The 26,978-nt window shown below is 45.2% G+C and overlaps 1 long non-coding RNA gene across 1 annotated transcript in view; it reads right to left on the reverse strand.

Moving 5' to 3' along the window:
* LOC146810280 (uncharacterized) overlaps positions 1 to 26,978 on the reverse strand; it is a 74,622-nt gene that overhangs the window by 24,205 nt on the left and 23,439 nt on the right. Inside the window, exon 2 of the long non-coding RNA XR_014966570.1 lies at positions 13,222 to 13,422. This is a non-coding gene — a long non-coding RNA (uncharacterized LOC146810280). The remainder of the gene's footprint in view (positions 1 to 13,221; positions 13,423 to 26,978) is intronic.

Raw genomic sequence — 26,978 nt, forward strand, 5'->3', positions numbered from 1 at the left:
CTTTCCGAACTATACGGCGACGGTAGCTCAGCGCCGCAGAAGCTTTCTGGACGTCAAGAAAGAACTTCGTAAACGGGATCTGCCGTACGCAATGCTCTTCCCCGCGAAACTCCGGGTGGTGGCAGACGGTAAGACGCGCTTCTTTGAAACGCCAGAGGAGGCCCACGACTGGCTTGAGGGATGGCGGCGGGAAGGGTGTGATGAGACCTCGCGACGACATCAACGACAAACGACTACAGCGCAGAGGGACAACACAAGCACCGCGCCGGAGCGCCAGGGCCCACCCTCCATCGATGAAGACACGGGGGACCTGCACGGCTCTGAGTAATGAATGCACTGCGGAGTGGTGCTGCGGGGGGACACACACGTTCGATGTGCTGAGAACACGGGATGTTAAACTACCAACCTTCGCCGCTTAGGCCTGTGCTGCGGACGGAGGGTCTGCCCGGTGAGATCCGCGGGGCCCTGTGCTGGCGACGGCCGGCTGGACGGCTGTCTTGGTGGCTTGGGGACTACAGTTTGGACTCACGGACTCTTATTCCCCGGCACGCAAGTACTCGTTATGGGATCAAAGCACTCTGCTCGGTTGGGGAGGCGGGTAGTTGGGGATCCGTCTAGCAGGGAGGCAAGGAGGGGGGTGGTGACTGGGTGGGGTTTCGTTTTATTGGTTTGCGGGGCTGTGTTATTGTCCCCTGATTTGTTGTTTCTTAGTATGCACCTGAGATTGGGAGGGAAGGTACACGATTGCACCTCACCCATGGATTGGTGATCCAGAGTCCACCACAGGGTTTGCTCCTGCCACATATTTGCACGCACCCACGGTGCGCACCGCAACGACCTGATGGCGAATGTATCGGTGAATGATCAGCAGGGCCCAGGCGCCCCGCTGTCAGTGATGTCCTGGAATGTGAATGACTTGGGCAATAAGATTAAGCGGGTCTGGTCCTGCAACATATTAAGAGACACGCGCCCTCAGTAGCTCTCCTCCAGGAGACTCATTTGGCCGGCACTGCCGTGAAGGCGCTGGATAGATGGGGATTCAAAATGGCAGCGCACTCCAAATTCACCTCAGGGTCCAGAGGAGTGGGGATCCTCCTCCGAAAAAGCTGCCCCTTGGTGGTGACCGGGACCTGGGCGGATGACCAGGGGCGCTTTGCAGCGCTGTCGGGCCAGTGGGAGGGCTGTCCTTTTAACTTCGTCTCGGTTTACCTCCCCCCTGCGCTTCATACCCTGGCCTTTCCGGCCCTTGGAAAGTTCATACTGGGCCTACCCCAAGGAGAACTAATAGTAGGGGGCGACTTTAACGCCGTAGTGGATTTGGACTGGGATAAACAACCCCCACGGCCTAGCGCGACCCCCACACCCATGCGAGGCTTCCTGGACGCTATGGGGCTGATTGATTGTTGGCGCATGTGACATCCCACCACCCGTCAATTCACACATCATGCTAGCGCGCACAACAGCCTTTCGCGTATTGACTACCTCCTCACCTCTCCTACGTGTGTCACCCGCGTACGGGAGGTTAAGCACCTCCCCAGGGGCATCTCCGACCATTCCCCGATGCTGCTACTTTATTCCTTGGGTCTCTCGGGCAGGAGGCGCACCTTCCCGCTCCATCCTGGCTACCTTAGGGTCCCTAATGTGAAAAAAACGCTGCATAAAACTACAAAACAGTACTTTCCGGAGAACTTGCACTCGGTCGCCTCGCCGATTGTCCTCTGGGAGGCCTACAAAACAGTGCTACGTGGGCAGGCCATTGCAGTAATCACAGCCCATAAGCGGGAAGCGTCACGGCAAGTGGCTACCTTGGAGGTGGCGGTGGAGGTGGCGGAAGAGGCACACGCCCAGGACCCCACTGAGGCGAACGCGCATACACTCACACTAGCGAAACAAGTTTATAGAGATCATCAGTGGGAGGCGGCCAGGTTGCGTCTGCTGAAAACACAGCATACAATATATGAGCTAGGGGACAAGGCGGGTCGCCTGCTTGCGTGGCTTGACAAAAAAGAAAGGGCCGACCGCTGGGTGGCGAGCCTGCGCCTACCATCGGGAGAGGAGGTGACAGACCCGGACGACATAGTATCAGCCTTCGCGGCCCACTATGAGCAGGTCTATACCTCCGCAGTGACAACCTCAGTAGAGGATAACCTAAAATTCCTCGCAGACATCCGACTTCCGAAACTGGCCCCTGATGACGCGCTCAAACTGGAAGGGAGTCTCTCGGCAGAGGAGATTGCCCTCGCTATCCGCGACCTTCAGTCGGGAAAGGCACTGGGACCTAATGGGCTTCCAGTGGAGTTGTTCAAACGAGAGGCAACCACAATAGTGCCGCACCTGCTACGCATGTTTGAGGCCAGTCTGGCAGAAGGGGCGCTTCCACAGGATGTTAGGGTAGCAACGCTGGTCGCAATACTGAAACCTGGTAAACCCCCCACCGAGTGTTCCTCCTATAGGCCTATTTAACTCCTGAATGTGGAAGCCAAGATATTGGCAAAGCTATTAGCGACCCGTCTCCAGGCGCATCTGCACACACTCATTCATCCCGAACAGTCCGGTTTTATGCAGGCGCGCAACACTGCAATGAATATCAGACGGTTGCACGGCATACTGGCCAGTGGGCCGCACCTCCAGGAGGATGCGGTTATACTCTCACTGGACGCGGTTATGGCTTTCGACCGAGTGGAGTGGCCCTTCATGTTTGCGGTACTAGTGCATTTTGGCTTTGGGCCCAGGTTCTGCGCCTGGGTGCGGCTACTTTATACGGACCCACTGGCACAGGTAACGGTGAATGGCCGACTGTCGCGAGACTTCGCGTTGGGGCGCGGCACGAGGCAGGGGTGTCCTCTGTCCCCCCTGCTCTTCGCCCTGGTTCTGGAGCCTTTGGCGGCCTGGATCCGGCAAGATCCGGTCATCTCCGGGCTTCGCTGGGCGGAGGGCTGGGATCATCGAATCTCCCTCTATGTGGATGGTATCTTGGTCTATCTGACGCGGCCGAGGCAGTCCATAGCTGCATTGCTAGACATTTGTGATTCCTATGGTCGCTTCTCGGGCTATTCGATCAATTGGGCGAAGTCTGTGCTTTACGTTCTACAGGGGCCCCCGCCGCAACTCCCGGGTGGAGTATTAATACCAAGGGCGGAGGATGGTTTCAAATATCTTGGTATTCACATTGCGTTGGACCCAACGCTTTACCTGGAACGCAACTTATTGCCACCCCTCAAAAGATTGAAAAGGGATGTCAAGTATTGGCACTCCCTGCCGCTGACGTTGCTGGGGAGAGTGGCGTTATTCAAAATGATGGCTCTCCCTCGCTTCCTCGACGCGCTACAGAATGCGCCCGCTCTAGTACCAGACTCCTACTTTCAATCTATTAATGCGGAGGTAGGTTATTTGCTCAGGGAGGGTAACCCTCATAGGATAGCGCTCTGCAAGCTCATGCGGAGCTGGTACGACGGGGGGATCGCACTGCCCAACATCTGTCTATATTATTGGGCGTCCCAGCTTATCATAATTAATCACTGGATGCACGCTGCGCAGGATGAACCCGCTTTGAGAATGGACAGGGCGCAGCTGGGCCCCCACGGCGTCCTCCAGGCCCTCTATGTTAGGTCAGGGTCGAACAGACTGCAGGGACCCACGGCACACACGGTCCAGATCTGGCACACGGCACAGCGACGGCTGGGATGGGAGGGGGTAATTACGAGACACACACCTCTATGGATCTCCCCAAAGATAGGTGTAGGTCATCTGCGTAAGGAATTTGAGGGGTGGGATCGCATAGGCATCTCCAAGGTCGGGGATCTCTGGAAGAGGGGCGGGGTGACACCGTTTGAGACTCTACAAACAGAATATCAGATGAGGCAGACCGAGCAATTTAAATACTTGCAAATCAGGCATGCACTGCAGAAAGCGATACCCGGTGGGACCGCGCCGCTGGAGTCCTCCCCGCTAGAGGACCGGCTCCTCACGGACCACCTCACCAAGAAAGCTATCTCCGTGACCTACCGTAAACTAGTGAATCACCAAAAAGACCCCACGGCGCTCCTCAAGCAAAACTGGGAGGCGGCAGTGGGTCCCATGGACGAACTAGAATGGTTTGAAGCGCTAGTATCTCCCCGGGAGGTGGTCATCCCGTCCACACTGAAGCTGGTGCAGCTAAAAATACTACACCGGATATACTACACCAGAACTACACTTCACAAAATGGGGAGGGCACAGAGCCCGTTGTGCCTACGGGGGTGTGGACTGCGGGGCACCTTCTATCACACTCTATGGGACTGCCCGAACATAGCTGCATACTGGAGGGAGGTAGTGGGGACGCTCTCACAGGTCACCGGGCGCGAGGTCCCACTGGAACCCCGGATGTGTTTGTTGAATGTGTGGTATGCTACTGACCTTAACCAGGATGCTCAAACCTGGGTGACTATTGGGCTAACACTGGCAAAGAGGTCCATTGCGCAATACTGGGGGGTGCAGGCAACCCCCTCGCACGGGAGATGGGCCCGGGACATGGACAGTGCCATGACAGCGGAGAGGGTGGTGTGTAAGAACAGAGGCTGTCCCAGGCGCTGGCAACGAATTTGGGGAAAATGGAACACGTTTAGAGGCAATATCTGTGAACCCCCGGTGGCGGACTCAGAGTCCGAGCTCAGTGTCTGAAACTGCACCTACGCCATTCTTGCGGCCGGGGGAGGGATGTGATGTGAGGGGAGATGGAGGTGCGGGCGGGAGGAAGCGAGGGGTGGCTAGGGTGGGAGGGGGTGGTGGTGACTGTAAGGGTGCTTTGCTACATGTCAGGACAGGCTCCTATGCTACCAGAAGTACTGCAGTGAATTATACTGTAATGTTCAAAGGTGCACCTTTGATTTTTTGTTTAATAAAATGTTTTCACAAACAAAATATATATATATCAAAATACTAAAATTACCATCATTTACCTAGAATAAATAGTTCCTGATATTCCAGTACTTAATAGCTTACAGATAGAACACCACAAAGAATATGTGATATGAAAAAATACAATTTAGGTGGATTCCTATAGGTTTACCAAGACAGTAGTTGGCATTTACAGCTGAAAGGCCTTGAATTGAATTGTCATAGTCTTTATTCACCTTTCAGATCAGGTGTGATAAACAAGACTTTGCAGTGTTAAAGCATCGTGATTCTGTGTGGGATATTTCGTAAGAGTGCTCTAAATCCAGCACCTTTCATGCAACTTCCCATCAATTTAACAAATGTGACGTGGCGGACACTGTTCCAATCTTACTAGCCTGTCTGAGGCAATGCCCAATTAGAAAATCTACATATTGACCAAAAAGAGTTTGGGACGTGCACAAACCACAGGGTGATAAAGTTGAATTGTTGTCCTGTGCCATAGAGGTATCACTCTCATAACCCAAGGAGTGTAAGTAGTCAAAACATTCTCATGCGTCGGCTGTCAACAGACAACGTCCCTCTGGGCTCTCCGTTGAATCTTCGCTAAAGCGAATTAAGAGTTGTAATAAAGTGTTGAAACAAAAAAGGTTGATGCTCTGTTGGTCTCAAAGTTTGTTGGCAAGACTTTATAAGTAATCCATATAGTTGTATGCTGAAGACTTCCCAATGAAATGATATCGCTGTATAAGCTTCGTCTCAACTATTAGACGTGATCCCAATGCATTTCAGGCATCATCAGGCCCTTCATCAGGGAAATCTAAATAACAAAGGAATATATATACGTATAACTAAATATTATAATGAGGGGTTATGCCATTTCAACAAAAGACAAAAGGACAATGCCTAGCAGGTAAATAAGATTAAGAGCCCGTGGTGAAACGGTGCGTTAAAGTGATAAATCTAAAGATCTTGATCTGGTTTGTGCAAGAATGTCACTGCTCCATCGTATTGGTGAACAATTCCAAAACATAACATACGGTAAAAACACAGAAGAATGCTATCCGCCATTACAGTATGAAAAAGAACCAAAGTATGTTACATGGGTGTTGATACCATATTAGTGAAAAACGAGGTTCCATGGAAAGAAAGGTTCGTTGAAAATAACGCCGTTAATCATGCTCAGTGACTTGTTTGTTAGAAGAAAAGTGCCTTTAAAACCAAACTCTATAAAGGACGTCTATGCAGTGTGTGAAACGTGACTACGTTGACCATTACCGAGAAGAAAAAAGTGCTGGTGAGTGCTAGAAAGGCACATAAAGAACAAGAAAACATGCTCCGATTCGAATTGCTCAGAAGAACAGTGATTAAATGAAAATCGCCGGTTTTAAGTCGTGCTAACCAAAAGCGCTTCATACCTGTTGAGTACCATGGTGTCAAGCAACGATTCTGTATCGAGTTTGTTGGTGCTACAAGGGGCGTGCTCTTAAAAAGGAGGATATCCGTAAAGACCGGATGTCGGGAGTGATAAAAAGATGCTGGACCGCGAACGTGTATTAGAATGATTACTAACAACAGGCGCCATATTGCGAGTAGTGTGAAGTGTAAAAAGGTGATAGACATGATAAACCAAATCGGTAAGGTGGAAAAACATGCTGCGTGTTGAAATTTAGAAAAGATGCGGATGGTGGATGATCAGACTAAAGAAAAGAGATGATCTGTAAAGATTCCAATTTGTAAATCCAACTTGAAACAGACTTCAATGGCATCTTCAGCAACCCACCGATGTTTGCACATACTAGGAGCAAAAACATCCAAGAATTGATTCGACCCAACATTGAACCACCTATCACAGAGTTTCAGGGGACAATCCCCTGTCTTAATTGCAGTAACTGCAATAACATTATTAAGGGCAACAAAATCACACATCCCATGAGGGGCACCCCTATTAAACTGCAAGTAAATGCCACTTGTGATACCACCAATGTGGTTTACTTATTGAAATGCCCATGTGGCCTTGTATACGTGGGCAAGACTGAAAGAAAGATTAAGACACGCATACATGAACACAAGAGCAACATACGCACCAGCAACTTGAAATCGACCATAGCAGCGCACTTTCTTGAGAATCAGCACAACATCGCACAATTGAAATTCATGGTATTGGAGACTGTGGTGAGGAGGGAGGGCAGAGACAATAAAAATTTTCTTTTACAACGTGAAAATCATTGGATTTACAAATTGGAATCTTTGAAACCAAAGGGTCTCAATGACCGCTTGGAATTTGCATGTTATTTGTGAAAAATGACACTTCTGGTTAATGTGCAGCTGACTCATGTCATCTCTTGTTTATTCATTGTCTACCACATATTTTAATTACAGATCATCTCTTTTCTTTAGTCTGATCATCCACCATCCGCATCTTTTCTAAATTTCAACACGCAGCATGTTTTTCCACCTTACCGATTTGGTTTATCATGTCTATCACCTTTTTACACTTCACACTACTCGCAATATGGCGCCTGTTGTTTGTAATCATTCTAATACACGTTCGCGGTCCAGCATCTTTTTATCACTCCCGACATCCGGTCTTTACGGATATCCTCCTTTTTAAGAGCACGCCCCTTGTAGCACCAACAAACTCGATACAGAATCGTTGCTTGACACCATGGTACTCAACAGGTATGAAGCGCTTTTGGTTAGCACGACTTAAAACCGGCGATTTTCACTTAATCACTGTTCTTCTGAGAAATTCGAACCGGAGCATGTTTTCTTGTTCTTTATGTGCCTTTCTAGCACTCACCGACACTTTTTTCTTCTCGGTAATGGTCAAACGTAGTCACGTTTCACACACTGCATAGACGTCCTTTATAGAGTTTGGTTTTAAAGGCACTTTTCTTTTAACAAACAAGTCACTGAGCATGATTAACGGCGTTATTTTCAACGAACCTTTCTTTCCAACGAACCTCGTTTTTCACTAATATGGTATCAACACCCATGTAACATTCTTTGGTTCTTTTTCATACTGTAATGGCGGATAGCATTCTTCTGTGTTTTTACCGTATCTTATGTTTTGGAATTGTTCACCAATACGATGAAGCAGTGACATTCATGCAAAAACCAGATCAAGATCTTTAGATTTATCACTTTAACGCACCGTTTCACCACGGGCTCTTACTCTATTTACCTGCTAGGCATTGTCCTTTTGTCTTTTGTTGAAATGGCATAACCCCTCATTATAATATTTAGTCATACGTATATATATTCCTTTGTTATTAGATTCCCCTGATGAAGGGCCTGATGATGCCCGAAATGCATTGGGATCACGTCTAATAGTTGAGACGAAGCTTATACAGCGATATCATTTCATTGGGAAGTCTTCAGCATACAACTATATGGATTACTTATAAAGTCTTGCCAATAAACTTTGAGACCAACAGAGCATCAACCTTTTTTGTTTCAACACTTTATTACAACTCTTAATTCGCTTTAGTGAAGATTCAACGGAGCGCCCAGAGGGACGTTGTCTGTTGACAGCCGACGCATGAAATTTTTTTTAAATCTACATATTGTCATGTGGAATAGTCCTTATATAATCAAGAAGGGCAGGGTCATCTATGCATTATGTTTGAATAACACTTCTCTAGACTACAACTTTACCAAGTGTCGGCTGTTGTGAAATATAGCTTGATGGATTAATGTGCCGTCTGCACATATCTGTATTTTACATTAACCAGGCTCCAGTCCTGGTAATATAGTTTAAGTCGGATTTAGGCTTTGTTGAACATTACTCCATCAGTCAACATGTCGGAGTACATTGCATTTGCCACCCGGATGGACTACCATCCACCAAATTGAGAGATGACCACCCCCAGCGACACTCTCCGTACCTTGCAAGCAACCACCTTCACAATGCTTCCATTCAAGGTACAAAAAGTTCTGGGGATGGCCGATGTTGATTTTGACAGCCATTCATCAAACCTTTATACATTTGTGTTTTATTGATAAACAAACTCCCAAAGCTGGAATTTTTTTCTGAAAAAAATAGTGACCCCTCCCACACACACACCCTGGGAGTTCTTTTGTGTTTTTCTGTCCCTGACTGTGAGGTTTTCACCGGCTGGTTTTCGGACAGAAAGAAAGGACATCACAATGTCTCCCCTAAATAGGGCAAACCATGCAATTCTCTTTTTCCTATGGCCCCCTAATCTGTCAGGAGTTGTATGACCTACGCAGTAAGTGAAGACTCAGCTTATAGATGCTGCCTGCCCAACTGAGTCTGCTGGAAGGTTGAGTTAGAATTCAGGAATATTATTGATGCATCATTGAAATTGCACAGCCATGGGACAACATACATGAAATGATGCACACACAATTTCATAAAATAAGACATAATGCCACCCAACTACCCTTTGCAGTTCAAATAGACACCAAAACTGAGAAGGATGTTTGTAAACCCAAAACTATAAATAAATGACCTTGTGCGATTGACAAGACAAGGCAAAGACCACAATGTATGAGCAAACTTCTTAAATTCTTAAATGAGACTGAAATATTACAATACCAGGGTGACTAATAGGAGTGTGGAAGGTGAATCCCCAACTAGTGATAGAAGTTGAAAAAAACATAAGAAAATGTTTACGCATAATCCTTCAACCACAAATTCTGTTCTACTTAGAGGTAATGCGTAAAGTAGCACACACACTGTAATAAAGTGAAAACACAATACAAGAAAAATCCCAAACTAATTAAGAAAAATAATCAATTTTAATAAAAGAACAATACAAATAAAATCAGCAGAACTACAGATATTTAGTTTCAAAGTTTTCATTAAACATAGTGCCTAAAAGCACAAAGCAAAAAGAACTATTGATGGACAGAATGCAGAACAATGTCATACATTCTCCCCAGTACAGAGATCTGGGCCTAAATCCATCGTTTTTCTGCTCACCATGCCATTCCAGTTTGGACCCAGCCATATGCAAATCAGTCTCGACCCTGTGCCCTATGGGAACAGTCCAGCCCGAACTGCCAGGCCAGGTCCTCCCTGGACTAGAAACAAGCATCCTAGGACCGGTTTCGGGGTTTCACCCCTCTTCAGCCAGGATAGCTTGATTCCAGTGGCATTCAGAGCACGGGACTCATGTCTGAGCATACCCGTCCCACTCGGGGTGACAAATGCAAAAAGAACTATTGATGTCCTCGGATGCTTGTTTCCGGTCCAGGGAGGATCTGGCTTGGCAGTTCGGGCTGGACTGTTCCCATGAGGCACAGGGTCAAGACTGATTTGCATATGGCCAGGTCTAAACTGGGGTGGCATGGTGAGCAAAAGAATGATGGATTTAACCCAGATCTCTTGACTGGGGGTGAATGTTTTGATTTGTTCAGCATTCCGTCCATCAATTGTGTGTCTTTTGCTAAAAGCACAAAGCGCCACTGAGGAAACGTCACAAGTTCAGGCTAACTGCGATGAAGCTAACCACGATTGAGCGTGGGTTGGATAAAGGGACCAGGTTCGTCGCGCTAAAAATTTACCTTTTAAGCCTGGTGCAAAGAGATTCGTTCACATTGGAGGAGGCCGCGAGCGGGAGGCTGATTGTCGTGGAGGGTCATCCCTGTAGTGAGAAGAGCTGCGTGGGCATTGTGGAAAGTCATTGCATTCGCGACAAAAGCTGGTTGAGCATCAGGAATGATCATTGCTGTAGCTTCATGTTGGTGGTTGCTGGGGCAGTCGTTGTTAAAGAGTGAAGTGCATGTTTTGCTTTGTTCGTCGCTGTGAACATTTCTGGTTGGGGCAAAAAACAGGTTTCATTGGTGCATCAAATTGGTGGTTGTTGTGGGTGGCAGAGTCTTGATACAAATGGACCTGCTCACGGTTGCGAGGAGCCCAAACCTGAGGATTTTCTCCTATTTTTCAGAAGGAATACACTCTGATGCCTGCCAAGGGCCCAGGACTGGAGGGGCACCTCTTACAGATCAGCAATCACTTCATTAGAGGCCAGCAGGAGGGCTCAGGCAGCTCCAGTTTCAGCATGGCAGCTGGGTACAGGGAGTTGGTGTGTCCCTGTAGCTCACACAGGAGGTCAGCCAGCTGGCCTTTGAAGTCACCATGGATTGCCTGGGATAAAGGCATGCAGATATAGTCTTCCTTCACAGACATCAAGGTAGTCCTCTAAGCAGCAGGGCAGTCCTCTGTGAGCAGGGCCATCCTTCATCTTTGACTTCCACAGGCCCATTCGTCTTCCACAATTGTTCTCTAGGTCCAGAATCTATAACTGGGGCTAGCCTTTGTGTGAAGAGACTCCATGTACTAACCCTACATCTGGTTCTGGAAAGTTCTTCCCCTTCCCTTTTCAAGGCTCCAAATTGTCTGGGGGTGGCAAAAGGCAGGGCAGGGCAGGCCTGGCGTCTGGTGTGCTTGTGTGTGTGTGTGTGCGTGCGTGCGTGCGTCTCTGTGTGTGTGTGTGTGTAGAAGGAAAAGCCCTTTGTAGTACAAATGGGGCAGGCTTCAGCCCCTCCCAGGTCATACTGTCCACACCTAAGTCACCCTTTTTTGTTACTGTCTGGAATCACTACACAAACCCCAACAGCAGAGCAGTTCACAGTCATGTGACCCAGGACACCGGCAGAAGGCACAGACGGTTGGGACAAGAAAATGTTAACTTTGAAAAAGTGGCATTTTCAGAATTGTAACTTAAAATCCAACTTCACTATTAAAGAAGATTTTAAATTACAATTCATTCAAGTGTATTTGAGTGTAAATAGTATATTTCTAATGGCTCTCAATACAAAGTTAGCGCGTATTAAATATAATCAGGTAACCCAACGTTAGTCAATGGGAGGGATAGGCCTTACAACAGTGAAAAACAACTTTAGGTGTATTTCACTACTACAACATAAAAATCTCAAGTACACATATCCTACTTTTTAAACACATTGCACTCTGTCCTATGAGAATTTAGGCCTAGTTTAGGGGTGGCTAATATGCATTAAATAGGAAGATTTAGGTCTGACAAAAGGTGTACTTTGCCAGGTCAAATTGGCAGTTTAAAACAGCACTACAGGCTGCAGTGGCAAGCTTGACATGTTTTAAGGTGAACTCACTAGTGGCATTCAATGTACAGGCCCTATATGCATGTAGTACTATCTACTATGGACTTACAAGTACATTAAATGTACCAATCAGGTGTGGACAAATTTTACCATGTTTGAAAGAGAGGACACGAGCACTTATGCACTGGTTCGCACTGGTAAAGTGCACAGAGTCCTAAAGCCGGCAAAAACAAAATCAGAAAACAGGAGGAGTGAAGGCAAAACGTTTGAGGGACCACCAGGCCAAGCATATCATGTTTAAGACTCTTCTTCAGTAAAGAAGTTAGGAGTTAAACCATGATAATACACTATGCTTATGGCATCAGACATCATCAGTGGCTTCCACATGCTTCTTTCTTTTAAGGAAATTCAGGAGGCTCTACATTGCTCCTAAATAAGTTACGGGATGTGTAAAATACAGAAGCTCATATAATCAACAGAAACCCAAGATTCTGTCACATATCTTGGAATCTTCATTGACCTTCCTTTAATCATCATATAAATGCCGCTTTTTCACATCATTTGAGAAAACGAATTCTATTCGAAACTACTTTTTCTTTCGTAGGCAACCTATTGGTGGAACTAAAAGTTTCAGAAATCCAAACCGGCCGTCGTAGTTTCTTTGTTTGTCTCTCTCTGTTTTGAATTGCCCTCCGGTTTCCAGTCGTCATGAAACAAGCCTTTGATTATTTAGTTAAAGGATTAAAACCGGGCTTTTCACCATGGGTACTCCCACGTCTAAACATTTTTGTGAAGTATGAAGCCATATTCTGTGCAATTAAAAAAAAAAATACAGCCTCAAAATTCTGTTTTTTGTTTTTAGGGAAAAAAAAATATTTTATTTTAATAAAAAGGAAATTACTACTATGATGTCCTTTGTAACTGACATACTAAAGGCCCAAAGGTAAACTTAGACCTGAAGTCTAAGGGCAGGAATTAGGCCCTTTGACTTCAGGTCTAATACTAGGCCAAGATTTACAAAAGTAAATGTACACTTTTGTGTACGTTTACAACTGTTTGCTATTTACAAAGGGATTTACGAGTAGTATCTTTACGAATATGGAGTTTCTGCACATAAAAAGATAGGACAGTCCTATCTTTTTAAGTGTGAAGACTCTGAACACGTTAAGATACTGCTAATAAATCCCTTTATGAATAGCAAACGATCATGAACTCACACAAAACTTCAGGTCTAAGGTCAAAATGTCTAATAACTGATGAACATTTCTATAGACCCGTACACTAAATGTAACTTACCATTTTTGTAAATATCCAGCGTTAAACAACCCAGACCTTCCTCCTTCTTCGTTCCACAAGCGAATAGAAAGTACATTTTTAGAACCAATTTATAAAATGATGATAAGGCAACTAAATTAGAGTGGTGTACCACGACCACTAAGTGAGTGGGTACTTGTGAGCTCTGCATTCAAGCACAGGTATCAAGGTGCTAGGACAGATCTAGGAGAAAAAAGAACATACATCATGTAAGTATCATATTAGGCTACTCTTAATATATAGATATATTACAATTAGATCGTGCTCTTATAAAACATACACACTGCTCACGAGTGACCTGGGCTTTGTGGGAGAAAGGCATAGCTAGAACTCCTATGGAATGTTGTGTTGCATTGTGGTTTAAAGAAATTAGAAATTATGAAATTTACCATCTGTAATGCCATTACTATTGATTTCGATTTAATTTTACACTAAATCAATCACAGTGAGCAGCCTCCATCTAGATGCAGAAAGAAGTGTGATAGAAATGCAAGTAAAGCATAATGGGAGGAGAGGGGCCTTTGGAGAGGGAGACAAGGGTGGGCGAAAGAGAGAAGAATGATAATGAATGAGAAGTACAGTCACTGCGAGAGAGAAGGGCCTCGAGAAAAAAACAGACAAAGGGCGAAAGAAGACATCAGGGGAGAAAGTACAGGAGAGAGGAAGATGGCATTGCGCTATGGAAAGCGAGGGGGAAGAAGAGAGATAATGGGCAAAATAAAAGAGGAAATAGAAAAACATATACAGAGTAGGAACGTGTGTTAATAGGAGGGAAGTGTGATATTAAGTATAAGATGTAAGCTATGTCAGAGAAGAAGAAAGTCAATGAGGGCGAGAACTGAGGTGAGAATGAAAAATGGGACATACAATGGGTGAGGTGAGAGAGACCTCGAGAACGCAAAGAGAAGAAAGACATATGCAGAAGAAAGCAGAGAGGGGTAGAGAGACAAAGGGCAATAGAGGCAGAGTGTCAGACTTTGAAATAAAGGGCACAAGAGAAACTAGAGAGGCAAAAGGAGAAAGATGAGATAGAGAGTGAGAGGGAGAGACAGCTCAAAAAAGTGGTAATGAGAGTAATTGAGTTGAATTTAAGACGTGTGAAGACCAATGTTACTGACCAAATGTGCTTTCAAATGAAATATTTTGCATTTGTTTTCTAACAATTTCTTCAGGCTAGAACACAAAAATAACTCTGAAAAACTCTGGCTAATATGCGATCCTACAGTGAAGTGTTGTTCTTGTCCTTTTGTAGAAGTACCTGTGGCATGTTTTGTTTCTAGTTTGCTGTACAACTTGGCAGACTTTAAAAGTGACTCACAGCAGGAAATCAAACCAATCCCGTATATTATCAGTGCAGTGGCGTAGCTAGTCCTTGTGTCACCCGTGGCGGCCCCTGTGTTTGCCATCCCCGGCGGCCAAATGTAAGAACGGTGGGGGGGTTGCTGGCGATTCCTGCGTTTGCTGCCCCGTGATGGCCGCAGATAGGAGCCTGGGGGGGGGGGGGCACTACCCCCAAAACTCGGACCACACCCCCCCACCCACTTCACCCTTGCTACGCAACAGTAGCAGTGCTTAATTTGAGCAGGTGGTTTCTGTCAACAACAGCACTTATGAAAGTCTGCCACATGGTGGCACTGTTTCTCTAATATATGGATGAGCACAATCACAGTTAGTCATTTTCAAAGTATATATACTCAGTAAACAATACCTACTGAACAATACAATCTCATAGCTTTGGGGGCCTGTAACAGTCTCAATTGTCACTCTTATACAATTCTGATGAATGCCCATCTAGACTTTGGGGAACCTTGGTCCTAACCCCCAAAGCTCACCCTCGTGAGTCGGGTACTTACCTCCAAAACCGATAACCATTTTTCTCCCATAGGAACGCATGTTATAAGATTTTGGGCCTAAAATTGTTCTAAGTGTGAAACTGTTAATGTATGGGGACAAGTAAAGTCAATTGTAAAGCATAAAAAGTCGTTCTTACCTTGTATGTAGATACCTTAAGGTGTGTTATCTAGGCATTCCACCCCCAGTAATCCAAAGTAATTCAAAAGTAACTAAAAAGTTATTACTTTGTAATTCAAACTGCATTTCAAAGTAATACTGACCTGTAACAACTGCAAATTCAAACACAACCGCATTTCCTTGAACAGTCTTGCATCTGAGAGTGTATTCTGCTTACCTGTGCCAAGTCTGTATTGGTTCTAAAAATAAAACATAAGTTTACCTTTTGTATGCTTACCTAATTGGCCTGGAGTTTGTCTCTGAGTGTGTGTAATCAGCTCTTGATTGAGTGAATACAATAAATGCTTAACACACCCTGTGGATAAGCCTAACTGCTCGCCCACACTACCACAAAGAGAGCTGTTAGTACTTACCTAATGTAGCCTCTGTGATACCTCTGGGGACTCCCTGGACTCTGTGCACACTATAACTTATTTTGGTATAGAATTTACAGAGCCAGCTTCCTCTAGCAGTTGTGTTAGAAATGGGGGTCTCTAGTTGGCAGAGGTAGGTAACTTTGTCCAAATAGTGACCATTGCTTTTAGTCAGGGTAAGGGGGATACACACTTTAGATAACCCCTGCTCACCCCCTCGGTAGCTTGGCACGAGCAGACAGGCTTATCCCAAAGGCAATGTGTAAAGTATTTGCACCAACACTCACAGTAACACAGTGAAACACCACAAATGGACACTACACCAGATTAGAAAAATAAAATATCTTTATCTAAACTTCACAAGACCAAACCAACAAAAATCCAACATATACAGTTAAAAATATGACTTTCAAAAGGTTTCAGGAACTTGTAACATAGAAAACTATGGATGCGTGACTTTTCACAAAAGTACCTTTAGTAGCGTCAAAGTTCACCAAGCCAAACAACCACAGCGTTGGAAGACAAAGAGATGCGACACTCCTGAGACCCTGAGGAGGCGATGCAACAGTCCTGCTGCACGCAGAGGAAGGGTTGCGTCGATTCCGGTCTGTAGGGGGAGTGATGCATCGATTCTTTGTGCCATTTCGGTCTGCAAGTGATGAGTCGGGGAAGTGTGTCGCACAGGTACGATGCGTGGATCTTCAGGATGCATCGGCGATCGATGCGGTGGCGGTGCGAGACGCTGCATTGGTCCTCTTCAGCCACGATCCCTCGATGCGTCGATTCTTGCAGTGGCGACAGGCGCTGCGACGGTTTTCGCAGCAGCGCGGCGATGCGTGGGAATTCTTCTCGCGCCGTGAAGATGCACTGGAAAAACAGCCGCAAGAATAGTAATGCATCGGTTTCTGTAGTTCTTTGAGTCTCTTCTCTCTTCCCAAACAGCAGCAACAGCCCCCAGAGGCCCAAAACTGGCACAGGCACATCAAGGCAGGTCAGAACTCACAACAGCAGAGTTCAGGGGAGCTGGGGGTGAAGTCTTTGTGTCCCTTAGACTTCTGAACAGGAGGCCAGCTCACTTCAGGCCCTTGGAGATCTCCTTCAAGCAGGGGACACAGCACCCAGCAAAGTCCTTCTCCTTTCCTTGGCAGAAACAGCAACTGCACGTCAACCCCAGACGCACAGCAAGGGCAGTACTTCTCCTCAGTCTCTTCAGCTCTTCTCCTCGGCAAAGGTTCCTCTTGAAGTCTAGGAATGATCTAAAGTTCAGGGGTTTTAGGTCTAATACTTATACCCCAAAATGTCTTTGTTCTCTATGTGCAAGGGGCTTGGAGCCCGGTTCAACCCAGTTCTGGGGGCACTCTGCCAGTGCACAACAACATCCTTTATTAGTGTGGGCCTTGGTCCCAGACACACCAGAGGGGGGCGGAGCCAGCATTGTGGAAGGCAGACACAGCCCTATTCAGGTACAGATGCTACTCCTCCCACCACTCCAAATGCAGATCAGGCCTATTTAGCCTAGTGCTGACTCATCCAGACTCCTGGAGCCACGGCACCTCCCCAGCCCCTGCCACTCCAAAGCAAGACATTCAATCCCAAACAGGCAGAGGCACACAGGTAGGGGTGGGCGGAATTTGCGCAATCGCGTTACGCAAATCTCCGCGAAACGGTAAAAAATCTCCGCGAACACGCAGAAATTCTGCGAACACGCGGAATTGCTTGTTCGCGATACTTTTTTCCTGTTCGCGATCGCTGTTTGCGTGCTCGGGGTGAAATATCTCGCGAACACGCATATTGAGAACGCGAACAAGCAAAAAATTTCGCGAAGTCGCGGAACGCAGATTTTTGTGCAATTTCGCGTTCTCCGCGGAACGCGAAATTGCCCAAATTCCGCAAATTCCGCGAACGGAACGGAATTTACCGCCCAGGCCTACACACAGGATGGTTGAACAAGAAAATAGCCACTTTCTAAAATTGGTATTTTCAAACACACAATTTAAAAAACATCTTTACTAAAAGATGTGTTATTAAATTCTGAGTTTAGGGGTACTAAACTCAATTTTTCCATTATATCTCTATGGGAAGATATGCTTGTAAAATGTTACAAAGCATTCCCCATTCTGTCCTATGGGCAAGATAACCTTTCAATAGTGAAAAACGAAATTGGCAGTATTTCACTATCAGGACATGTTACACACACCAGTACATGTCCTACCTTTCACATACACTGCACCCTGCCGAGGGGGGTACCTTGGGCCTACCATAGGGGTGTCCTATATGTAAGAAAAAGGAAGGGTAAGGCCTGGCAAGTGGGTGCACTTGCCAAGTCAACATGGCAGTTAACAAACTGCGCACAGGCACTGCGGTGGCAGGCCTGAGACCTCTTTTCAGGGCTACTCATGTGGGTGGCACAGTCAGTGATGCAAGCCCACTAGTAGCATTCGATTTACAAGCCCTGGCACACTCAGTGCACTTTACAAGGGACCTACTGGTAAATCAAATATGCCATTTATGGATAACCAATCACAATAACAATTTACACAGAGAGCATATGCACTTTAGCACTGATCAGCAGTGGTAAAGTGCCCAGAGTCCTATAGCCAACAAACACAGGTCAGGAAAAAATAGGAGGAAGAAGCAAAACGTTTGGGGGATAACCCTGCAAGTAGGGCCATTTCCAAGACGATGTGTTGGTACTGACTTTGGCAGTGCTGTCAGGGGCAATGGGTGGTGCCAGCTGAAGAGGCTTCTTGAGATGGGCTCTTTCACTTCTGTTTTTATTTTTTCTACAAACTAAGCACTGCCTATAAGCCACTTTCAATTATCCTGTAAATCCAATTTTGTACAGATACAGAACAGGTGACAGGCTCTCATGCTTCCTACATTTATTATGTAGAACTCTATATGCCTATCCAAGCAAAGTTAGATGCCTAATGGGTGCCACCCGAGGGTTCTAGGCAGGAAGCCAGCTGCATAAGATGAGTGTGTCTATTTATTTAGAAGTTAGACTCTTTTCAAATTAAAGACAGCATGCAAGCCATTAGGATAAAGTGAATGACCAGCTATGAGAAGGGTCCCGGACGCAGTGAATCAGAGCACTACTCCCCAGCAGAGCCTTGGGGCAGGGCTGCTACCAGGTCCATTCACTCTTCAGCACACCCTTCTAGTAATTATGATGGTACAGCCTCTGTCCCATCATAATTATCAAGAAATGTTACACTTTGCGAAGGTTTCTGAAGTTTCCCCTATTTTGGCTGAGGTGGAGTATATCCCACCCAGCCCTCATCTGGTGATGATTTGCTGTTTCAGAAATTTCCACTCGCAAAGGGCAGGACTTCGTGCAGGCAGCCAGGCTCTCTCCGTGGCATAGGTACCAGATGGAGGAGCACCATACAATTTTTCTGGGACTGGGGTCTCAAGCAAAGACACAGGTGCAACATGCGTTAGTTCCACAAAGCATGCCTGATTGAAAGACGGAGACCTGCCCAGGAACACTCTATCCAGCATGCCCAGTGAAACTAGCATTGGAGCAGACGAGGACTGCACATATGGCTGACCCGGCTCCAATGTACTGCTGACGTGGATCCATGGCGAAGTAATGAAGAGGACCACAGAGGGAAAAGCATGAACTGGAAAGTTGAAGTGGAGCACAGCAGAGTAGCGAACAAGTTTGCAATTAACTTTGAACTTTGTGACAGCAGGGGTCCTGCCTGTTCTGAGCCACGCAGGCTCTTCCATGAGCCGTGACATGAGCAGGTAACACCTCAGCCGAGCACGGCTGAGGTGATAAATATAAGGGAACAGATTGCTTGTGGTTCAACGGATTTGCTTCTGTGGCCTAAGTGGGCCTAATGTGGTTGTACCCCTGAGCTCCAGCCTGCCCCTGCCCTACTACACTGCCTGCGGGCTCTTTGGACCCCACCTTGGTGCAGTGCCGTTGGGACACTCGGGCACGGAGTTGCTGCATAGCGGGAGGTCCTAGAAGAGAACTTAAAAGCCTAAATGCAGCAGCAGCAGAGAAGGGCTGAGACTGTGTAGGAAAAGGAGCAGTCGGGACATGGCGTGCACTTCCCCATCTTATGAGAATTGCTCCCTGGGTGTGGGGGAAAGACAGATCCTTCACACAACCTGAAAGTGGTGCATATTCAAGAATATAGCAACCCACCCACAGAAACAAAAAGTTCCTCCACCTGCTGAGCTAGGGATCATGAACTCCTTTATGCGGATTGGACTGTACTGATAACAAAAAAGCCTACATGTTAGAATGCAGAGGAGAGGATCTGAAAGCAGAAACCGGTTACTCCGAGACACCTCTGTGCAGAGACGGGTCGTCGTTACCCAGTGAACTAGAGAGCTAGTACTTAGATGGTGGCAAATGACAGTTAAATCATTACGCCATTAAAGATAGAGTGCACCCCTGAAAGCTCAACTAGAAATGCCTCATAGAAAGAACTCACCGCTGCACCTCAAACATGGTCAAGATGACAAGAGCTAGGTATGAGGAAGACTCTTCAATTAAAGAAGCTTTTACCAGGAGTGAGGTGTAAACTACCAGGATGGGCACTCGTCCTAAAAGGACTGAGGGGAGGAAACAACGAAGGAGCCAATTCAAACTCCGACAGAGCAGAGGAAAATAAAGTGGGTAGTCTTACTTTGTAGAATGCAAGAGAATGCCCTAAATGAAGAACGAGAACCATCGGCCCTGACAATCAGTGAAGAGGGGATGAAACCTAAAAGTGAAATGAGTAAAACATCTAAAGGTAGCCAAAGAACCTTGGTGGTCAGCATTTGGGATCAAGCCTTGAATGGTACATAAATAGTCATGGCAGCCAAGACATCCATTGTGGTAGAGAAATATTTTTCCCTGACGAATGACTCAAATTTGTTTAATCTTTGCAGCACTTCATCATCTTCTATAGACGAATTAACCTCTGACTCTTCCACCAACAGTATCCTGGACTATCCTGCAGTCTTAACTCAACAGAAGAAAAAGAAGGGAGAGAAGATCCTCCGAGAGGGTAGTAGTGGGAGTATGGATGGAACCTCCGTGGAGAGTCTGAGATGGGACTATTGTGCCACGCAACTAGTATATGCAGAGGGGAAAATCGAGAAGAGAACAAATGTGATTACTGTGGCCTTGGAGAGTGCAGCAACCGGGCCATCGGCTGTGGTGTCAATGCTTGCAGTAATCCTCCAGTCTGTTAAGCAATTGCAGGAAGAAACCCAGAGTGAAAGCTGTTGTGCTAGATTAGCATAAAAAAATCTACACGGAACTATCAGAAAATTAAACAAAACCTGCTCAGATATTGCAGAGACGAACACGCTGGTGGAAGATTGGACAAAGTGCTTAGAAACTGAGATCAATACTTGGAAAACTCAGAAATCCTCTCAAGATGCATTAATGACGGATATGCTCTGGAAACTAAAAGACCAAGATAATGGGCAACGCAATAACGATTTCAGAATTCTGGGTATACCAGAGTGGGTGGAGGGGAATAATTTAAGATCATTTATGGTGACTCAATTGGAAAGGGCGTTCCCAGAAAAGACCAACTGGAACTGGGATATAGAAGTTCACCGTGCCCATCGATTTACCCTAATGGTGAAGAAACATTTGTCTGATGGCCAAGAGAGACTCCGGGCCATTCTAGTATATTTTGGGAACTTCTTGTTACGACAAGTAATTTATGATCTGGCTGATCCCAATGCAAACAGAATTTGAGGGAATTTAGTTTTTTGTTAGACCTGATTTTGCGCATGCTACTGTAGAACATGTGTTGGCAGTTGCAACAGATCTTCAGCCCATTTCAGAAAATAGGGGCTAAAGTATTTCTTCAAAACCTGGCAAGGCTCAAAGTAATATTTACTGGGCATACTTGTAGTTTTACCTTGGAGATATTGGCCCAGGAATATCTAAAAGAACTTGGCAGAGGGTCTGCCACCGTTAGTAGCAAATAGAGTAAAGCAATATTGTGGATAAGGTGCATGCACAGGTCGTGGGATGACAGTAACAATAAATAGTTCAGACACAGAAAGAAAAAGTATATATGAGAAAAGTGCAACAGGAGGTGAAGAGAGCTGTGTCTAGTATTTCTGTGGGGATAAATGCTTCCGCTGACCTTTGTGCTTTAGTTATGGTCACCCGTTTGATTGAAAAATGGGGTAGAGGGAGAGTAGGTGGCGGGTTTGATCCTTCAGTAGTTATCAAACATGCTGGGGCCTGATTGCTCATGTATTAGAGGACGGTAGAGGGGTGGGAGGGCTCAGGTTGTGGTAGGATGGGGAACTACACATTTAAACAGTCAGGAACAAGCGAGATCCGAGTCCAAGGGCGTGGATGGATATTTCTCAGAAGTCTTTTGTCCCGATCCAACGTTTTTTTTTGAGGAAGTATAAAGTTGGACGGCCAATCCTAATATTAGATATGAGTAAATTGCGAATAGAAACGGTAAATATCTGTGGCTGGAATGATGGGAGAAAAAGAGTTAGAATAGCATTAGAATTGCAAATTCTAAACACTGATATCATATGTCTTCAGGAGACGCGTATTGAGGGTTCACAATTAAAAGTGTTGGATACACTTGGATTTAAATTAATTGGGGGGACATCGCTGGGGACATGCACATGTGGAGTTGCAATACTAGTTTGCAATTCGCATGACTGTTTTAAATAAGTGCGAGGAGACAAACATGGGCATTGGGTCATTGCCGAATTTCAGTCATGTAGGCAAAAATATACACTGTCTTCTGTTTATGGATGTATTACTGACAATCCAGGGCTGTTTGATCAGCTGTCGAATCAATTGGTACTCTGTCCCTCACCCATCATCCTATGTGGGGACCTGATCATTCATTTACCGGTAAATTAGTCCCTAGAGGATCACTATGTTTACTCCGGTTGGAAACTTAAAGTGTTTCAATTGTTAAGGGGCTCTGTAAAAAGCATGGTCTGACGGATGTATGGAAGGCCAATATTTATCTACACCTCACCAATCTCATGCTTGCCTAGATTTCTTTCTGGTCTCTCATGCTTTCTTACAAGTGTGGAATATTGTAAGCTATCCACAGGTTATGTCTGACCATAACCCCCAAGTACTGGAAATTAAGGGTGCAGGTTTTTGTAGAAAAAGTACCCATTAGAATTATGAATGTAATCTTTTAATTACAAAGAATACTGAGCACATATGAACCACTGGAATCCCATATTTCTGAAGGAAAATATTGGGAGCGCCACATTAGGGGTTGTATGAGATACATTGAAATCATAGATATGGGGGGAGATGCTGCAGTTTACTATGAACCGAGTGAAAAACGAGAAACATAAATGGGGTGAGTTATACGCAGCTTTAGTAGCAGAGGAAAGAAAACTAGTCATGGCTGCACAGCAGGGCGATAAGATCAATGAAGTTCAACTGGGGGTTACAATCCCTAAAGCAGCGATTGTTGAAATTTCTGCAAAGAAAGCCACAGATAAACTTATGGTTTGGAGGGAGAAATTATATGAAAGCAGCGAGCAGATAGGGTATCATCTGGCCATTAGGACAAGGGTGGAAAATGAGCAAAATGAGTTGTGGGAAATAAGAGATCCAAGTTGGGGGAAGGTATCTGATCCTGTAAACATCCGTGCGGCATTTCAAAGATTTGATCAGGAACTATATACAGAAAGCAAGGAGGGAGAAGAAGGAAATATACTACACGATTTGAATTCTGTTTTCTTAGATAAACTAAGTAAAGAAGAACAAGAGTCACTGGAGGCGCCTCCTGAGTAGGAAGACATTTTGCTTGCTCTGTGTAGTCTACCCAAGGGGAAAGCTACTGGCATAGATTGTACACCTACTGAGTTCTATATGATAGTCATGCCTGTGCTCAAAGAATGCTTATCAAATGTATTTGGCCAAATGTATAATGGGATCAACCTGCCAAACTCTTGGTCACTCGCTAAAATTGTAGTGTTCCCCCCAAAAAATAAGCCAGTCATAGAACTGGGATCATATTGACCAATTACCCTGATCAATGGTGAGTCCAAGGTCTGCTCTAAAATCTTAGCTACTCGTCTGTCCCCAATTATGGACATGGTGGTTTCCAGACAACAACACTGGTTTATCCTGGGGAGGGGCAAAACTGACCACATTTGCAGGGTAATTACCCTGTTTGATGCTGCTCGGGTGTCTGGAGACCCTATGGCTTTGATTCTGGTGGACGTGGAAATAGCCTTCGATAGGGTCCCCAGGCAATTTTTATGGGTAATAATGCAGGGAATGGGTATTGGGCCAGGATAATGCCAGGCTGGTAAGGCCCTGTATAACAAACCAGAAGCCAGTGTATATGTAGCTGGAGATTTGTTGGAGCCTTTCAGGATTTCGAGGGGGACCAGGCAAGGGTGTCGCTGCTCACTGCCTCTGTTTGTGACATACGATCGACCCCCTAATATGTAGATTGAAGAATAACATCTTAATTCAACCTATTAAAATTTCCAAAAGGGACACCAAGACCTTGGCATATGCTGATGACATTCCGCTTGTCACACCAGATCTGATCACATCATTAAAAGCGGTGGAGCAGGAGGCCTTGAGTTTCTGAAATATCTTGGGATTTTCATTAAACAATGAAAAGACATCAATTGTGATAATGATAAGATTGTCCTTTTGGATAAGCGAGTAGTAAAGAATGCAATATATCTTGATGTAAGCATTTTATCAGAGATATATGGAATCGTTAAGGAGAATCTTGGTCCACTGATTGGAAAGGCAAACAGAGATTTGAGCAGATTAAACAATCTACATCTATTCTTAGTTGGTAGGTGCAATATAATAACAAGCATTGGAAATACATCGGATTCGCCTATGTAATTATTAAACAGGTGTTTTCATCAATCATCGTCTGGGAGAAGGAAAGAGCTCTGTGACAGTTAACACAGGAGTGGAGAGGATGTGGTGCAGGGACCAGAGTTTCTGACTCGAGAGCTGGGGATCCCGGTTTGAGTCTGAGCGGCACCGCACAACATCATGTGATTCTATGTAAATCACTTAATCTCTCCAGGTTATAAATTGTTATATAAACATGCTGCAATAGTAAAAGGCAAAATGTTATGAAACTATAGTTCCACCAAAGCGGATGTTGACAGTATTTCAGCTACGAGAAACTAATAAGATAAGCAGACAAGGAATAGAATCGGTAAATGTAAGAAAATATGCTACAGCCAATAGAAAATAGAGGAAAGGTAAGTGGCACGCACAGGAACCGATGATAAGCCAGGAAAGAGAGGAGGCAGGATATAAGTCCCTTTTAAGTTTATATTAAAAACAATACATTTCTCAAGCACAGCGCAAGAAGCGCTCTGTAGACGAAACCTAAAAATGATCCTCTTTCCCATGATCCTCTATCTCTTTCGGGCTATACCATTGGAACTTGAGGGTCAGTGGCTCACGAAATTGGAGGAGGTAATCTCTTATTTGGTTGTATGCGAGACCAAGAAGAGCCTTCACATTTTTAACACTGCCCAGAGAGAGAGGTGGGTGGGCTCTTCCTGATCTCAAATTTTATTATTGGACTACAATGCTGCAGAATAACCTAGAGCCACTGCAAGAAAGGATGAAGGTGGATACTGGAGACCATATTCACACTCCTGTGGAACTGTTAAGTGGTGATGACGCTTGGGGATGTCTCTGGTGACATCTCGAGTTCAATTATTACAAAAGAATACGCATTAAGACTCTTTAAAGAGTCTTTTAATGTTTGGTCGGCATTTCTCAGAGTGATTGGTAGATTTAATTATCATTTGGAAGACTAAGATATTGCTGGGTTAAATAGATTAGGGCATTTCAATTTTTTTGTTGTTGAGTTTTATATAGTGCAAACTAGACCCAAGAGATCGGGTATCAGAGCCCTTTCATCAGCACCAGTTTCCTTACAGAAGAACACGTACATTTTTGTTAGGCATAGGGAGATTAAGTGATTTGCCCAGAATCACAGGATGTTAAGCATCGTTGCTGAGACTCGAACCCGGTTCCCCAGCTTCGAGGTCGACCGCTCTAGCTGCAAGGCTACAACCTCTCGCCATCTATATCCATCAATGGGTTTGCTTCATTTGCAGAACTTAAGAACGACCTCAATCGAGAGCATAGAGATTTTTTTAAGTATCTCCAAGTGCGGGATTTCCTGACATGGAAAGGAGGGCGGGGTCAGTAGGCTTTCAGAGAGTCGATTTAGTGGACATACTTATTAGCAGACGAAAATGTTCTTTTGGGGTTTTTTAATTCAGTAATGTAGACGATTTGGATAGACATTTCAAGAGATGGCACGAGAAATTAACTGTACCCAAGGGGCTCTTCCAGAAATTAGGAAGGAAAGATCCCAATGTCTTAACCAGGTAGCAAGATAAATTTACAGCATGCACTTTAGAAAGTTCGGCTTTTCTCAAGCTTTATTTATTTATTTGAAAAGTTTTATAAAGCGCAAACAAGACCCAGACGGGTATCAGAGCGCTGTACAAAGAGGAAGACTAATCTTGATATGAAGAAACAGTATAAGTACAATACAATAAGGCAACATAAGAGGAACCTGAAACATAAAAGTAAATGTGGGTGCTAGGGGAAGACGAGGTAGCAAGTGAACAAACACGTAAAAGCCCTACTGGCTGGGGCCGTGTAGTTTTAGGATCGCACTACGTCCAAAGAACGACAAAATATATTTCAAACCCGCAGTAAAAATGATTGTCAAGCACAAATTTCAAAACACAAAATGAATATGATTGTCAAGCATACATTTCAACACACAAAGTAAAAATGATTGTCAAGCACGAGAGTGAAGTGTCTAGCAAATGACATAGAGGCTATTGCTGATAAAGTTCTTCCAAAAATAGCCATTTGACCTGTTTTTTGAATGAAGAAGTCGAGGTGTTGGCTCTGATCTCCGACTGAAGGGCAACCAAATTCATGGAGCCAGCCCTGAGAAGGTGCGATTGTAAGTTCTTTTTTTGTTGAATTTAGGTGGTTTCAGTTGTAGTGTATTGGAGCTTCTTAAGTTTCGTCTGGAACCGGAGAGCTCGAGTTTTTTTGCCAGGTAAACAGGGCTATTGAAGTGAATAGCTTTATGTGTCAGACAGGCTATCTTGAAGCGGATCATTGCTTCAATGGGAAGCCAGTTAAGTTGAATTAAGTCAGGTGTAATATGATCATGCTTTCTGGCACCTGTGATTAGTCTGGCAGAGGCATTCAGAGTAGCTCTTAGCGGAGCTAACCTAGATTTAGTAAGCCCAGCTGGGGTCACCAAGCCATATTCTACTCGTGAGATAACTAAGGATTGGACTGCTGACTGGATGTCCTCGGGAGGTAGGAAAGTGTTGAGCTGATGATTGTCA

Source organism: Triturus cristatus, chromosome 7, assembly GCF_964204655.1.
Source record: "Triturus cristatus chromosome 7, aTriCri1.1, whole genome shotgun sequence".
Taxonomy (NCBI): Eukaryota; Metazoa; Chordata; class Amphibia; order Caudata; family Salamandridae; genus Triturus; species Triturus cristatus.